At 38.4% G+C, this 18,018-nt stretch overlaps 1 pseudogene; it reads left to right on the top strand.

Moving 5' to 3' along the window:
- The first annotated feature begins 553 nt into the window (after positions 1-553).
- The window catches only part of LOC149197227 (casein kinase II subunit alpha-like), a 36,286-nt pseudogene continuing 18,821 nt past the window's right edge, over positions 554-18,018 (top strand).

Here is an 18,018-nt window from a genome sequence, read left to right as displayed (position 1 = left end):
ACCACTACACCACCCAAATTATCGATTCGACGGTGACTGTTACACCACTATATTTACCAAAATTACCAATTCCACAACTGCTACACCACCCCAATTACCGATTTGATGGTGACTATTAAACCACCGTATTTACCAAAATTACTATTCCATGACTCCTACACCACCCCAATTACCAATTTGGCGGTGACTGTTACACCACCCCAATTATCAATTTGACGGTGACTGTTACACTATCGTAATTACCAAAACTACCAATTCCACGACTGCTACACAACCTCAATTACCAATTTGATGGTGACTGTTACACCATCGTAATTACCAAAATTGCCGATTCAACATCTGCTACACCACCCCTGTAAGGCCCCCAAATCATTTTGCAGTGTGGAGAGTCAGCGAGGGTGTGCGACGGGCGAGTGACGAGCTGGTCAGTCACCGGCGAGTCAAGGTGTGCCCGCACGGTGTGACGAGCTAGCCGAATGGAGGAAACAAGTGAAACGACTGCACAATGGGTCATCATAAAAATGGCTAAGTGTGGATGGGTTGGCAAGTTTATATGGAGGGTGGTCCCATGTATGGGTGCCCACACCATGGGCCAACGCGACGAAGGGTTGAGTTGGACAAAACGGTGGGTCAACTTGGTGGGCCAACACCCCAACCGAAGGGCCAACTGCCATATAAACCAAGCGGCAAATGTGGGACAAATCATCAAGCAATTCTTTCAAGTGTTCATGCGAGCTAGGAGGGTGAGCTATCTTGGAGAGTCTGAAATGGTGGCGAAGTGCAGGCAGACTCTTTGACCGAGATACAAAGTTTGCATATCGGGTGGGTTGCAGGTTGTTCAAGCTGCAGTGAATGAGTTAGCGAAGGAAACCTCAGGTCGGCCACAGGCTGAATGGTGTGCACACTCGAAGGTACGACAAGCTGTAGGAGTAGGCGGACAACTAAACGACGGGATGCTTGGGTGACTCGGCTAGTTGAACGACGAGTTGGGTGGAGGTGCCTAGGTGACCTGAATGGGAGCGCAATGAGCAGTTGAACCGCGGTTGTGTGGGTTGGCACGATGAGTTGAGGTGCCCATGGAACGAAGGGTGGTCGACACGGTGAGTTGGGAAGACCGCGAGTTGGAGAGTTGGTGGTGTATCAACGAGCGGGTGGGCGCGTCCAAATGACGAGTTTGGTGACCCATGAGTCAGGTGACACTGTGAGCTTAAACAGACAGGTTGGCACGACAAGCCGGTGAAGGGGCGAAGAGTGCCCAGTGTGACGAGACGAGTTGAGGTGAACGAAGGTGCAGGAAAGTGTGGAACGGGAGGGTCGAACTGTGGGTGGGCGTCGGGTAGGTGGCACACCGTGGGCAGGTCCGAACGGAGGCGTGAGCTGGGCTGAATGATCATTTCGTTGAACGAGCTATGACAGATGGTAGAACCGATGGGCACTCCGAATGATGATTCGGGTGGACCAAACGGCGCAGGCTGGGTTGTACAGTTGTGCCAGAAATTGTGAGGAAACTTGGGGTTTCCTGTTAAAGACTGTAAATTGTATACTTTATAAAATATTGTTATTATCATCGGGCAGACTCATATTTCAGGTAGTTGCCCCTCCCATTAAATATTCATTGTGCATATGTGTAAATGGTAATAACGATGAAGATGAATAATTGAATTTTTTTCGTTGTGTATGTGAATGTTATACTTAGAAAAGTGAAAAAATAAACTAAGTATAGAAAGTAGGCGTAGTCCACATCGTGTGAGTATTGTTAAAAGAAAACGGGTGGTGGTGCCGTACCCCCCTTTGTGCAGTTGAAAGATTACCGCCAGGGTAGGGGCATGACAGATGGTATCAGAGGCTTGATTTTCCACAAGGCTTCGCTGGAGATTTGAAGAGAAGTTGATCCCACTATCACTTTGTGACAGATGGTATCAAAGCCAAGTTGATTTAGTCAAACCAAGCATACCGAGGGAAGTGTTACACTTCATGAAGGTTTAGCAGGGGTGAAGCTTCGTACTTGGGCCAAGTTGAACGACAAGACATGGCAAGTTTTGAGGAATGTCAAGGGAGGCTCTTGCTGACCTTGTATAGGTTGTAGTGAATGAAAGAAGAGAACCCACGGATTCGATATGAACTTGAAGGAAATGGAGCAGGATGTAGCTGCAGATTGCGATGATGAAGAAGAGGAAGTTGTGATGTTTGAGGATGTTTCAAACATGACAACGATGGAGGAGAAACTTGAAATTGATCAAGTTGGACCAAGATTGTGCAGTTTACAAACATTGGGTGAATGAGGATACTCACATGGAGGAACCTCATGATGAAGTAAGTGCTACTTATACTTGTGTTTCATTGGAGCTTTTGGTAAATGGGCCATATGTAGGAAAGGGCAAAATTAGTTTGTTGATGTAGTGGAAGATATTACAATGGATGTCTACGAAGAGACCTTATATGGAGAGGCAAGGACCATTGACTGTTGCAGAGCTTGTTGGGGTTGTTTGTGACCTTATGGCAGAAGGTGAAAATTCCCTTGACAAGGGAGGAACGTGATGATCATTGCGGAGGAATGGGTCATGCTTTAGCCATATGGAGAAATTGGCTAAGTGCCCGGCATGACCATGGATAGATTAGAGAAGGGCACACACTTGATAATACTTGGGTGGAATTCTCATGGCTGAGACCAAGAGAAAGTCTTGGTGGAACCTTTAGTGGGGGAGCTGTGATGGAAGGGACTCATATGACTTATATGGTTTGGGTGACCGAGTTCACTAGACCGGATTGCAGACTTGGATGAGGATGACCGATGTTGTGATGGGTCTACTTATTTGGACAACATAGACAACTTGAGTCATGGACATCATGTTGGAGAGATGGATCATGGCAATCTTATGTAGGGAAATTATGTAGAAGCACTTGTAGTGGTGTCACTTATGGGTATCCAATGAGGAGTGCTAAGGCAGTGATGTTGTGCGAATGGATTTGCTGATGTGACATGGAGACTTTTTACTTATGAGCCGATGGGGATGTTATGCACTCTTGTACAACAAGGCCATGGAATTGGTGGAGTTGTGAGCAGACTATGGAGCATTCCTACTACATGGAGAGATGACGCATCTTGCAGAGACCTTTGGGCTGAGACATGTATGCTTGCTAGGATGTCGGTTGGAGATGACTCATGGAGCTCATGATGACACGAGGTCGTGACTTTTTGGGACTTCATATTATGGTGGACTCAGAGGATCTAATGCATTGAGGAGCTGAGGTCAGGCACTTTGATGCAGGATGGGGTGCATATTTTTGAGTACATTTATGGTTGTGCTTGAGAGAGTGACTTGATGTGGAGGATCGATATGAGACACTTTGGAGTGATAGAGTTGCAGCAGTGACGATGCCTTGGTGGCAAAACTTGGGCATGGGTTGAGTTGAGACTTAACCACTTTTAATACATGGAAGCTGATTGGTCTATGATCATGGGCAGCACATGGATGATGAGACAGGTGTATACTTGTTTCTTTGGCAGGTTTAAGGGATGGCACATTACAGAGGAGATGGAGATTGCTTCATGGACCTGGATGTGGCACATTAAGAGTTGGTTTGATGAGAGGATCTCTTAACTTTGAGGATATGGATTCTACACATATATGGATGATGATGTTGGGATATATGCGACTGATTTGCAGCACATTGACACCAACATCATCGAAAACATGTTGTAGATGAGATGAGGGTTACTTCATGGACCTGGGTATGGCTTACATTTTGTTGGAGATGGAGATGGATTCTGGATCGAGTTGACGTTGTGATAGGAGGGTAGCAGAAACGACTGATGATGGCATGAGGATGTGCATTCTCATGGTTTGAGCACGACATTTGGACTGATCACCCAACTAGTTCAAGTCATGGGGGCTATAGCAATGTACAGAGATATGTTAGCATTGTGTTGGAGTATCATGGCAGCAGTACACACAATGTCGATACATGATGGGGTCGACACGATATGTTGTTGTAGCTTGAGTTGGAGGGACTAGCTGTCTAGTCAATTTAATGTCTTAAATTGCTCTACATAAATTATCAATCTGGGTATCGTAAACTGATGAAGTGTGGTGCACTATATGTTCTTAGTTAACCTTTCTCTTACTTCGTTGTTTTATAGTTTATTTTGTTTTTGGGGTTTTTTTCTTGTTGGTTTTCTAAGGTCTTAAGAATACTTTTAAAGGACAAGTATGGATAAAGATTTCAAGACAAGGCCTATGTCCTTAATGGTAACTTCCAAAACTTAGCACTTCAAAAGAACTTAAAACATGTTATTGATGGAGTTAGTATTTAAACAAAAGTGTAAATATACAACTAGTTCAATCAAAATAAAATGCAATAATCAAATAATGAGAGAATGACTATGAGACCCAGTATCCTTGCTGCTTCAGCAAAAGGACAAGATGATTCTATCACGTCATTAGTTCATTAAAAGACTATGTGCATCACTAATCTACAATCAACTTGAAAACAATTTATGTACAATAATATACATGTTAAAAAGAAAATAAAATGCAGTAATTCAAACTGTACATTAATATACATGAAAATCAGAAAAAGAAATACAAGAAATTAAAGTGACAACTATACAAGGCAGGGGCCCCCTACTACCTATGAAATCAAATGCTTAAAGGAAAATAAAGACATCAAATAAAGAAATAATGGCATCGGCCCAGTATCTATGCTGTTGATTTAAAATGAAAATGAAATGTGAAATCTAAGTGACACTACATAAAGGAGACAACTCACACTACTTTAACCTTTTCTTAACCTTTTTGCCTTTCAGCTAGATTTATCATGTGATAACAGTTATGAACAAGTCAGCAATGTGAGTCTTAAAGCAAACTAAACCAAGCTGTACTAAGTGATTTTTTGGCTCCAATAAAGTTATTTGATTATGGAAAAAGAACCATCAATAGATGAACAACTTGATATCTAAGAGCAGAAAGTAAAGTGCAAGTTAAAGAAATGATACTAATGAAAATCAAACTAGAAAAATAAAGGTCAGCATCATAGACAAGATGATCACATATGCCATTAGTCATGAAATCAAAGCAAAATTAAACACACTTGCATGAATTAAAATTGCATGAATGAAAAATCTAATCTACCTTACATTCTACAAAGCAATATTTACAAAATGAAATCTACTCTACTTACATCCTAATATGCTCCATGACATCTACTTCACATCTCCTTCCATGTTGAGAACATCAAAGCTTTATTCAATTTCTTCAAAAGTACAAAGTACAAAAGCTTTCAAAAGCCATGGGACTAACAAGCTAAAAGGACTAAGAAAAGACTAAAGGAAAGACTAAAAGACTAACAAATGAAGGAGAGAGATCTCTTATTTATACAAAAAGATGAGAGCCATCTCATTAATGATAATCCATGAATCTCTCCCTCTACCTCTAGAGTCCTAGTCAAAATAAGAACTGATAAGACACATATCTTTTTAGAGTTACAATATAATTAGGAGATGTGACACATATCCTCATGATCCCATGATTCTTTCCAACCAAATTCGAATTTGGCCTTAGAGTGCCACATAAGGGTCTTCTAGAAGTCTCCTTTCAACCTACACATGTCAACAAACTCAACCCATTTGTTAGGTATAAGCATATGCACATTATTTTCTAATGTTTAACCACAAATTCACTTAAAAGGCTTAGAAATAATAAAGATTGGAAAAACATAAAGGTGGCCCAATGATAATGAAAGTGGGATGAATGTGGTGACATAGTAGTGAAATGGAGGTGAAATGGAAGTGATATAATGGACATAATAGTGAAAGTGTAATGCAAATGGATGACATTTTCAGGACTCAACATACCCCCCAACTGAAGCTATTGCATGTCCTCATGCAATATATATTACATTAACTCTTTTGATCCTTGAGCTTTGGCTTAACTTTGCATGATATCATTTGATAACTTCATATTTCTGCAAAGTGTTTCACTTGAATTGCAACATGGTTGGTTCTTGTGTTACAACCATTTTTTGTTGCCTTCTATTTTGATCTTTGAACTTTGCATAATGATATTTTGATTATTGTTGCAAAGTAGATCTTTATTGGATTGCATAATGGTTGGTTTTTGTGTGACAACCATGATTTTGTTTGTATCCAATTTATCATTTAAGCACTTTTTCAAAAGCCATTGTATGCTCATAATAGCAATGTAATAATTAATATATGTTGGAAGTATGTGAGCTCTTGAATATGATATGGACATGGCAAGATATGAATATGAATGTATTTCCCCCCCCCCAACTGATGATATTGGCAATTTTATGAAATGAGGAAGAGAAATGTTTTTCCAACAATTATCATTCCAGCTTTTTATGGAATTCTATGGTTAAAAGTTAGAAAATTCCGTACCTTCACTTACCCTTTGGAATGGATGAGTTGTATGTGTGGTGGGTGAAAACTTCTGATCATTTTCTTCTTCAAGTGGCTAATCAAGAGGAGTCATGGATAGAGAGATAAGATGATTTTTTATTGCTTCTACTAAAACTTGTTGAATCTGCTCCAAAATGCTGAAAATAATAGTCTTCATGTCTTCAAAACTCATTGGCACAATTCCTACTATGTGAAAATATGTTCTGATGTCGAACATAGTAGGAAATTGTTGGCTTAGTGGCCATTAATGGATGCCACTAGTCAACACGAGAACTCTCACCATTGATGACAATGAGAGTCAAGATGCCCAAACACATCTTGCTAGGTACGAATGAATTTGCTGATGTCGAGTCACCTAGAAGATCTAACAAACAAGGGACATTAATGTATTCCCATTGTTTGTCAGCATGAGGACTTGCCATTAAGACATGCAAGCCTCAAGGTTTTTTTACAAAGAACTTAGACTCAAAGGACTATGGACTCAATAATTTGCATTGAAGCAGGGCTTATTTGCGGAATGAAAATGACAAGGAATGGAAAATGAAAATGGAAAATGGCAATGGAGAACAGAAATGGCAATGGCAATAAGCATGTGAATGAGCCTCTTGCTTTTATTTGTGGGTTATGAATGGACAAAAAGAGATGGAAAGTGTATGTGAATGTAAGTGGAAAATATGGAGGAAAATGGGATGAATGGTTTATTATGAGGTATGGATGTGATGGATGGATATTATGGAGACAATAGTATCTGAAAGTTTTTCAAGTGTTTGGATCTGATTTTACATCAGCATATTTCCTCTTTGTTGCTGATCATCCTCTTATGAAACAAATTGGTCTCTTAGAGAGACACCATTCTCTTGTAGTCATTTGTCCTTCCTCCTGAAACCTGCAAAAAAACTAATACTTCTTCTACAATGGAATGTAAGATTATCAAAGGAGAGAGGTGATAAATCTCTCTAGTTATGATATTTACACACAAAACTAAGAATTTGTATTAATGAAACAAGTTCTCAAAGGAAAAATCAAAAGAATTTATACCTGCTTTGGAATTAGTGCCTCAAGTTGATGTTGCTTCTTTTCAACAATTTATTTCATTATTTGCCATTTCAAACTCTAATGATATATTTCTCATTGTATAGATCTTGTTGAGATCTTTCCAATGGTACTTAAATCATCAAAATCTGATTTTGTATGAGAAAGATAGGCTGATTTGAACAATGAGGTTTTTCTGGCTGCGGAATTGGGGAACATCTCTGTAGCTAAAAATCTTGAATAAAAAGTTAGCCATTCATCTTTCATTATCAGTCCAAAATTAATCAATACCTTCAAAAAAGTGAGAAAATAACTTGTTCATTTCATTGATTCAAAATTATTATTTTTTTCTTGACATGCAGCGACTTAGTGTGGCGACTCAGTGTGGCGACTTTGTGATAATACACAATTTGACTTCCCTTTGACCGGGGTCTTTTTCATCAAATTTGATCGAATGAATAGGACACCATCCATGTACCAACATTCCCCCAGCTACCCATGTGACTTGTTTTGCTTGATGACACCTGCAACCTAGAGTTTAACAAAACAGCTGCGGAATCTGGGATTGGCTGCGGAAACGCTGTGTGAGCTGCGGAAACGTTGTATTGGCTGCGGAAAGTGCATAGTGTAGAAAGTACTATGAAATGGAGTGGCTGTGTACGTGGAAGAGAAAAAAAAATGTGCCCCTTCAAGACAACTAACTTAACTAGTGCAATTCACGGTTCAGCTCTGCCAAGCTTTCCCATTCTTGGCTTTCAACTCCGGCTGAAAATTTTACTGTGTGTGGACGTTCAAGGGAAGAACAAACTAAGCAGTTTCCCCCTCTCAACTTCAGCTGAAGCTTTGACTGTGTATGGATGCTCAAGGAGGATGCTCACGGGAAAGATGGATGGAATACGGCTGTAAGTAGAATAGCCGCAGTGTTATGCAAGGTAATACGAGTTTGAAACGAAACTGTGGAGCTTGAAACAGAGCTGCGGGGTTTGAAACAAAGCCGTGGAGTTTAAAACAGAACCGTGGATTTTGCAGCGAGAATAAGAGTGGAAATGGTGTGAGTGAGTGAGGGAGTGGAAGACAAGCAATGGAAATAAGAGTTATACGGTGGAGAAGAGCCGTACTTGGTTCACGCCACGTTTATCAATCGGCTGTGAAGAGCCGTATCCAACCAAATCACGTAATGGAGTGAAAACAGAGCCGTCTTCACTTGGATCACTGCTGGTTTTAATGAATTGCAACGGGTGGCATATGGGCAAAGAACGTGGTAGAGGTGGCAGCATAGAACCAAATTTGAATTCCCCTTCTGCAGGTACGCCGAACACATCAAACTATCAGTTAACTCACGTTTTTCTTCACGTGGCGGCAAAAAAGAGGCTCCAAAGAACCGAAGATTTCTCCCAGACCGCTACGAATGTCCTCAAACGGTTTCTGGGTTATCTAATTAACCGTCCTAGAAAGAAAACCCATGTTTTAGTTTTTTGAAATTTGTCCCCATTTGGGAAAATCAAACGTTTGAAGTTTGACGTTTTTTCTGCTGTTACGTTTTTTCCTGAGTTTTACTGTTCTCACTGTTCTGCCTTTTATGAATTTGCATTCGTTTTTCTTGTTTGATCTACTGTTTTGCAGGTGTGTTAGACAGGTTCAACCCTACTAATACAATACAATCCACTTGCAACCTATACTGGTGGTCAGGAATCGAAGAGGTGAAGAACATATTGCAACAAGCACACTAAGGATTGATGCTGCTTGACCACTTCGACCAACATTAATTCCCTCAATCACAAGCAAGTCAGTCTTACAGTAGATAGAAAAATCTTCACAGTTGTTCTTAAAGACATTGTACAACCCAAATCCTTTCTGAAATAAGTATGTCGCTCTATGCACCACAGTTTCAGCTGGGTCTTCATCAGCGAGTGTGCAAGTTCCACCTCGAACTTTTGCAAGAAAGAAGGCAGGATTGTCAGAATATTCAAAACGGTACAGCGCTCCTCCATCAAGGAAACAATCAAGGCAAGAACAGATTACTCCACTTTTGTCTTATTGATAGCCGCATATCTAATTACAAGAATCATATATGATATGTATGAAGAGAATACATGAAACTGATAGGAAGGAAGCAAGTATTAACACTCCAAAGTCCTTAGGGTCTGAGACAATCATTCCCATGACATAACCCAGCAAGCCCATGCATGATTGAAGAGAGTTTTGAACCCCAATTGAAACCACACATGGCAGCAAAATCCACCACTGAATCCAAATGGACCAAAGCTTGATCAGGGAGGCAAATTTTTTATTGAAGCCATAGCGAAAACTAGGAATGGAGATAGCCATAGATTGTTTTTTTTCTCTGAAATTGTGAATTTTTATATTGCTTAGTCATTCCTGCATTTTCATTTTATTGCACTAACATCTTGACTGTAAGTTTGAAAAACAGAGTGGTATCAGCTGCGGAAACCGGTATCAGCTGCGGAAACCAGTATCAGCTGCGGAAACCAGTGTCACAGCAACCACTTAGCTAAATAGAGATAGTTAGGCAATCTTAATGGAAATGATCATGGGGAAATAACTTTTATTGATGAAATGGATGGCATGGAGTGAAAATGGAAATGAAATGAAGTTTATTTTTTTCTTCTCCCTTTTTTTTCTTTTTTTCTTGAATCAATTGAAGTGATGAAGTTTATTTTGTCTCCTATTTTTTTTTTTTTTTTTTAACAATTCTTTTTCTGATCCTCCATATCACACAAAGTGCAGGAGGAGAGCATACTCAAGAATTATTGTTTTTCTTTTTTACTTAACAATCCTTTTTCTGATCCTCTAGATCACACAAAGTGCAAGAGGAGAGCATACTCAAGAATTATTAATTTTTTTTTTCAGATGTAAGAAATAAGGTCTCCTAATTACACTTCCCCGGCAACGGCGCCAAAATGTCTAGTCAATTTAATGTCTTAAATTGCTCTACATAAATTATCAATCCGGGTATCGTAAACTGATGAAGTGTGGTGCACTATATGTGCTTAGTTAACCTTTCTCTTACTTCGTTGTTTTATAGTTTATTTTGTTTTTGGGGTTTTGTTCTTGTTGGTTTTCTAAGGTCTTAAGAATACTTTTAAAGGACAAGTATGGATAAAGATTTCAAGACAAGGCCTATGTCCTTAATGGTAACTTCCAAAACTTAGCACTTCAAAAGAACTTAAAACATGTTATTGATGGAGTTGGTATTTAAACAAAAGTGTAAATATACAACTAGTTCAATCAAAATAAAATGCAATAATTAAATAATGAGAGAATGACTATGAGACCCAGTATCCTTGCTGCTTCAGCAAAAGGACAAGATGATTCTATCACGTCATTAGTTCATTAAAAGGCTATGTGCATCACTAATATACAATCAACTTGAAAGCAATTTATGTACAATAATATACATGTTAAAAAAAAAATGCAGTAATTCAAACTGTACATTAATATACATGAAAATCAGAAAAAGAAATACAAGAAATTAAAGTGACAACTATACAAGGCAGGGCCCCCCTACTACCTATGAAATCAAATGCTTAAACGAAAATAAAGACATCAAATAAAGAACTAATGACATCGGCCCAGTATCTATGCTGCTGATTTAAAATGAAAATGAAATGTGAAATCTAAGTGACACTACATAAAGGAGACAAATCACACTACTTTAACCTTTTCTTAACCTTTTTGCCTTTCAGCTAGATTTATCATGTGATAACAGTTATGAACAAGTCAGCAATGTGAGTCTTAAGGCAAACTAAACCAAGTTGTACTAAGTGATATTTTGGCTCCAATAAAGTTATTTGATTATGGAAAAAGAACCATCAATAGATGAACAACTTGATATCTAAGAGCAGAAAGTAAAGTGCAAGTTAAAGAAATGATACTAATGAAAATCAAACTAGAAAAATAAAGGTCAACAACATAGACAAGATGATCACATATGCCATTAGTCATGAAATCAAAGCAAAATTAAACACACTTGCATGAATTAAAATTGCATGAATGAAAAATCTAATCTACCTTACATTCTACAAAGCAATATTTACAAAATGAAATCTACTCTACTTACATCCTAATATGCTCCATGACATCTACTTCACATCTCCTTCCATGTTGAGAACATCAAAGCTTTATTCAATTTCTTCAAAAGTACAAAGTACAAAAGCTTTCAAAAGCCATGGGACTAACAAGCTAAAAGGACTAAGAAAAGACTAAAGGAAAGACTAAAAGACTAACAAATGAAGGAGAGAGATCTCCTATTTATACAAAAAGATGAGAGCCATCTCATTAATGATAATCCATGAATCTCTCCCTCTACCTCTAGAGTCCTAGTCAAAATAGGAACTAATAAGACACATGTCTTTTTAGAGTTACAATACAATTAGGAGATGTGACACATATCCTCATGATTCTTTCCAACCAAATTCGAATTTGGCCTTAGAGTGCCACATAAGGGTCTTCTAGAAGTCTCCTTTCAACCTACACATGTCAACAAACTCAACCCATTTGTTAGGTATATGCATATGCACATTATTTTCTAGTGTTTAACCACAAATTCACTTAAAAGGCTTAGAAATAATAATGATTGGAAAAACATAAAGGTGGCCCAATGATAATGAAAGTGGGATGAATGTGGTGACATAGTAGTGAAATGGAGGTGAAATGGAAGTGATATAATGGACATAATAGTGAAAGTGTAATGCAAATGGATGACATTTTCAGGACTCAACACTAGCCTTCGACGGTGGGGTAGCATGTGGGGTTGCGGCAGACGTGGTTGACGATCATGGGTTGAGGAGAATTTCTGATTCATGGAGACATGAGCCTTTATGGTTTGTGCACTGGCAAAGCAAAGGTGGGCAGCATGGACATTTCTGATGTTGGAGCTAGTGACACTCTGCGATGTCGTGTGATGGTATTGTCGAGGACGACAATGACTTGAGGTGAGGGAGGATGTAAGACCCCCAAGTCATTGTGCGATGTGTCGAGTCAGCGAGGGCGAGCAACGAGCTGGGTGGTCACCGGCGAGTCAAGGCGTGCCCGCACGATGTGTTGAAAAATGTGCAACAAGAGATGTTAAATTTAGAATGTGCTAAAAACAGCGTGTCTAAAAATAACAGTTTGGCCAGTGAGGTCATTGGCCACCTTGGGTGAGAGGTGAAACTGCTAAAAATAGAAATTTCTAAAAATAGCATTTCTGGGTCCCTTCCTATTTATAGTAGTCTCTAGTCTATCTATAGGAAGTAAAAACGAATTTGGTCTTAACAACAGTTTAAAATATTAATTAATTAATCTCCATGAGTTAATTAGTTAAGGAAAAACAAACTTGAAGTCTATGTGAGGACATGCAACAATTTAACTATTATTGGTGAATTTATCCATTAGTTAAAGAGATAAGGATGAGTTGTAATGAGTTGGCTCAGTTAACTAAGTCAAGTCCAGTTAGATTAATTTAACAAGTTGTTAAATTAATGAGATTCAGTTTTTTAATGCTTGCATGCATGTAACAATTGGTATTTTCAAATAATTGAATATTATAGCTTAAATAACTCATGCATGTTAGTTAAAACAAAGACCCAGTTGAGATCAGAGAAGGGACAGTGTACTATCAGTTGGATGAATATTTTTCCTATAAAGGAAGCTCATCCATGATGAGGATTTATCTCCTTCAGGTTTGTGCAGTTATTTCAAAGGTCAGTGTTGTTTGTGAGGTGAGAATCACACAGGTTGCAGCTAGAGGACCCAGGAAAAACTGTGCATAGAAATAGGAGGCTTGGAGAGAAAAGGAGAAGGTTTGTGAGAAGCCTTTGACTGTCTATGAGTAGTAGAGGGATTCTACTAAGAGCTAGATAGCTTCCGAGCTAAGGCTTTGTGTAATCTGGACTATATTTCCACTTGTATTATAATACAGAAATGGGGTTTTAGGCAGGTGCTTTCCCCAGATAAATTCTTCTGTGTTATGTGTGATTGGTTCCTTCATATCAGTTATATGTGTTCTTATTGATGTTGCTCATGTTCGATTAAGCTTCCACTAAATTGTTTGTAGAAGTAGATCAAGTGTTTCGCTTTAGTACATTGCATTACCAGGTGATCTACAAGTAGGAATTTCTACATGGTATCAGAGTTGACTGATTTGTAGAAAAATTCTACACAATGCACCAAGCTAGCCAAACGGAGGAAACATGTGAAACGACCGCACGATAGCTCATCGTAAAAATGGCCAAGTATGGATGGGTTGGCAAGTTTATATGGAGGGCAATCCCATGTATGGGCACCCACACCATGGGTCGACGTGATGAAGGGGCGAGTTGGACAAAACAGTGGGTCGGCTTGGTGGGCCGATGCCCCAACCAAAGGGCCAACCACCATATAAACCAAGTGGTGGATGGTGGGACAAATCATCAAGCAATTCTTCCAAGTGTTCATGCGAGCTATCTTGGAGATTCTAAAATGGTGATGAAGTGCAAGCGGAATCTTGGGCCGAAGCACGGAGCCGAGATATAGTGTTCTCATATCGGGTGGGTGACAAGTCGTTCGGGCTGTAGTGGACGAGTTAGGGAGGCAACCGCAGGTTGAATGGTGGGAGCACTCAAAGGTGCAACGAGCTATTGCAGTGGGCATACAACTGATCGATGGGCGTGTTTGGGTGACTCGACCGATTGAATGGTGAGTTGGGTGGAGGCACCCGAGTGACCTGAACGGGAGCGCATCGAGTCGATTGAACCACAGTTGGGCGGGTTGGCAGGGCAAGTTGAGGCGCCCGTGGATTGAAGGTTGGCCGACACAGTGAGTTGGGAAAACTGTGAGTTGGAGAGTTGGCGGTGTATCGGTGAGCGGGTGGGCACATCCAAATAGTGATTTGGGCAACCCGCAAGTCGGGTGACACAATGAGCTTGAGTAGATAGGTTGGCACGATGAGCCGGTGAACGGGCGGAGAGCGCCTGGTGCGACGAGACAAGTTGAGGTGAACGAAGGTGCAGGCAAGTGCAGAATGACAGGTCGAACTGTGGGTGGGTGCCGAGTGGGAGAAACGCCATGGGCTAGTCTGAACAGAGGCGCGAGGTAGGCTGAACGATCACTTCATTTAACGAGCTGTGAAAAATGATAGAATTGGTGGGCACTCTGAACGTTGGTTCGGATGGACCGAATAGTGCAGGCCGGGTTGCACGATTATGGCAGAAATTTCAAGGAGGAAACTTGGGGTTTCCTAGCAAAGACTGTAACTTGTATATTTTGTAAAATATTGTTATTATCATCAGGCAGACTCATATTTCATGGAGTTTCCCCTCTCATTAAATATCTATTGTGCATATGTGTGAGTATGTTAAAAAGAAAACAGGTGGTGGTGCCGCACCCACCTTCGTGCGATTGAAAGACTACCGCCAAGGTAGGGGCATGACAACCCCAACTCTGTTACACCACCGTAAACCAATTCCATGACTGCTACACCACCCCAATTACCAATTCGACAATGACTGTTACCCGATCATAAATACCAAAATTACCAATTTCACGACTGCTACACCACCCCAATTACCAATTCAATGATGACTGTTACACCATCGTAATTACCAAAATTACCAATTCCATGACTACTACACCACCCTAATTACCAATTTGATAGTGACTATTACATCACCATAATTACCAAAATTACCAATTCCACGACTACTACACCGCCCCAATTACCAATTCGAAAGTGATTGTTACACCACCGTAATTACCAAAATTACTACACCACCCCAATTACCAATTTGACGGTGATTGTTACACCATCATAACCCCAATTACCAATTTTACGGTGACTATTACACTATTGTAATTACCAATTCCATGACTGCTACACCACCCCAATTACCGATTCAACGATGACTGTTACACCACATTAATTATCGTAATTACTAATTCCACGACTACTACACCACCCCAATTATCGATTCGACAATGACTATCACACCACCGTAATTACCATAATTACGAATTCCACGATTGCTACACCACCCCAACTACCAATTCGACGGTGACTATCTACACCACCCTAGTTACTAATTCAATAGTCACTGTTACACCACCATAATTACCGTAATTTCCACGGAGCAACTACACCACCCCAATTACCGATTCGACGATGACTGTCTACACCACCCCAATTACCAATTCGATGGTGATTGTTACACCACCGTAATTACCAATTCCATGACTACTACACCACCCCAATTACCAATTCGACGATGACTGTCTACACCACCCAAATTACCGATTCGACCGTATTGTTACACCACCATAATTACCACAGAGCAACTACACCACCCCAATTATCAATTCAACGATGACTGTCTACACCACCCCAATTACCAATTCAATGGTGATTGTTATACCACCATAATCACTGTAATTACCATGGAGCTTGACCCGAGTGTTAAGAGAACACCACCCCAATTACTAATTCCACACTTTGTGCCAACTCAACCACGGAGCTTGACTCGAAGATTGTTAAGAGAATTGAACCCATCACCTCTCAATAGCAAAGGTAATTTAATGACAAGACTAGACCAATTGAGCTATCCTCAGCATTTTTAAAAATAATGAGTTAATCAATTGATATATAACATTATTTAGTTATAAACCAACCTAGATCCACTTTAATTTCAGATCTATCAAGTGCGGAGAGAGATCAAATCTCTTTTACACTAAAGAAAGAGGTTTGCACCTAAATATTTCATCCCTCTTGGCACTTGATAGAACTTGAGTTAATATGGATCTAGGTTGGTTATATATATATATATATAGAGAGAGAGAGAGAGAGAGAGAGAGAGAGAGAGAGAAAGAGAGAGAGATAGAGATATATATATTATTTTTATTTGACCAACTTAAAATATTTAGATAATACACCATAATATTCATACATTTTTTTCATTAAAATATATAGTATAAGTAAATTGTTTGCTCTAATTACAACACCTTACCTTAAAAGAATCAAAGAAAATCAAACCCGTTATCAACAATAATATAAAAATAAACTTCACAACTAATCTAATCACTTACACCAATCTTTAAAGCATATATATATATATATATATATATATATGATTGAATTAAAATATTTAAATAATACGAAATAACATTCTTTTTTTTTATTACAGTGGAATCGGCAACAGGGGCAGCCTCACGACTCGCGTTACATGGGGTTGATTCTGACCTCTACCTCTATAACCACTAGCAGCTGCGCTCGCCCCTCTATACAGCTCCAGGGTTAGTCCAAGGAATTTGAACTCGTGACCTTCAGTACGGAGCCCTCCTTTCTAACGAACTTCACTGCATTGTGATTACCAACTCGCCTACCCTCGTGGGGCTTTTTTGGTAGGTAAGCACCCACGGGGATTTGAACCAATGACCTATCACAAAGAGTGCCTTAACAGTACACCCATTCACCATCAATTCAAAGCCCCGTAAACTCAATAATACAATATAACATTCATTACAATTTTTTTACTAAAATATATACTATAAAACACATTTTCTATTAAAATATCATATCACATAAATAATGATAAAATTTAATTTACCTATTATGAAAAACTTCATGAGTTATTTAGATTCCAAGAGTAAAATCAAATGATCACAACACATTTGTTAATTATGTGATAGGACTCATATCACATACAAATTTCTCATTAAAATATGTGATATGATTCATATTATATAAATTTAGTTTACGTATAATATGAAAAAACCCTAGGGTTCTTCACATTTCAACACTAAAATCAAGGGATTAGTGCAGATATGATGTGGTTTTTATTCTTAAAAGCTATTTACTTTTAAGTTAAAAGTGATATGTTGTTAAAGTTTGAGGATATTGTTTTTCTTAATTGATATCCGTTAGATTTGAGTGTTGTTTAGTTTCTATCAAGTTACAATAAAAATTATTTAATATATATATATATATATTTTTGATATTTTTATTAAATTTAATGATTTTGTTAATAATATATTTTATAATAAATAAATTATTTTTTTATTTAATAAATAAATTCAATTCAATTTAAATATATATATATATATATAGATATCCTAACCAAATAAAAAAATACACTTACTAACTACCACTACTACAACTTAATATTTATGTATATTTTCAAAGATAATCTATTTCAATGGGAAAGAGGTTGGTTAGCAAATTCTAGATTACTTTCTTCTTGATTTGAAACACTTAGATTAAGGATGAGTGTAAATCTTTTATGTAAGATATGTCAAATGATGTTTTTTAAAGTCCTCATTTCTGTGTGATTTGATTTATTTTTGTATTTAAATTTTTGTGATCTATATTTTGAATAAAAACATTTTCGGAAAAAATCTCAAGTCCTTGAAGTTTTAAAGACCATTATAGCCTTATATATAATATATATAATTTTCTAATGCAAATAAGATTATTTCATTAGGTTAAGATATTTAAGATAATATAATATAATATAATATATATTATAATTTTTTCATTGATATGATACAATTTTTTATTAAAATATCATATCACATAAATAAGGATGAAATTTAAT

The sequence above is a fragment of the Pinus tabuliformis genome, chromosome 2_2 (assembly GCF_031772625.1).
Source record: "Pinus tabuliformis cultivar Carrire ecotype Pingquan chromosome 2_2, CPIR1, whole genome shotgun sequence".
NCBI classification, from domain to species: Eukaryota; Viridiplantae; Streptophyta; class Pinopsida; order Pinales; family Pinaceae; genus Pinus; species Pinus tabuliformis.
The sequence above is the reverse complement of the archived record's forward strand: the minus strand, read 5'-3'. Positions and strand labels throughout refer to the sequence as shown.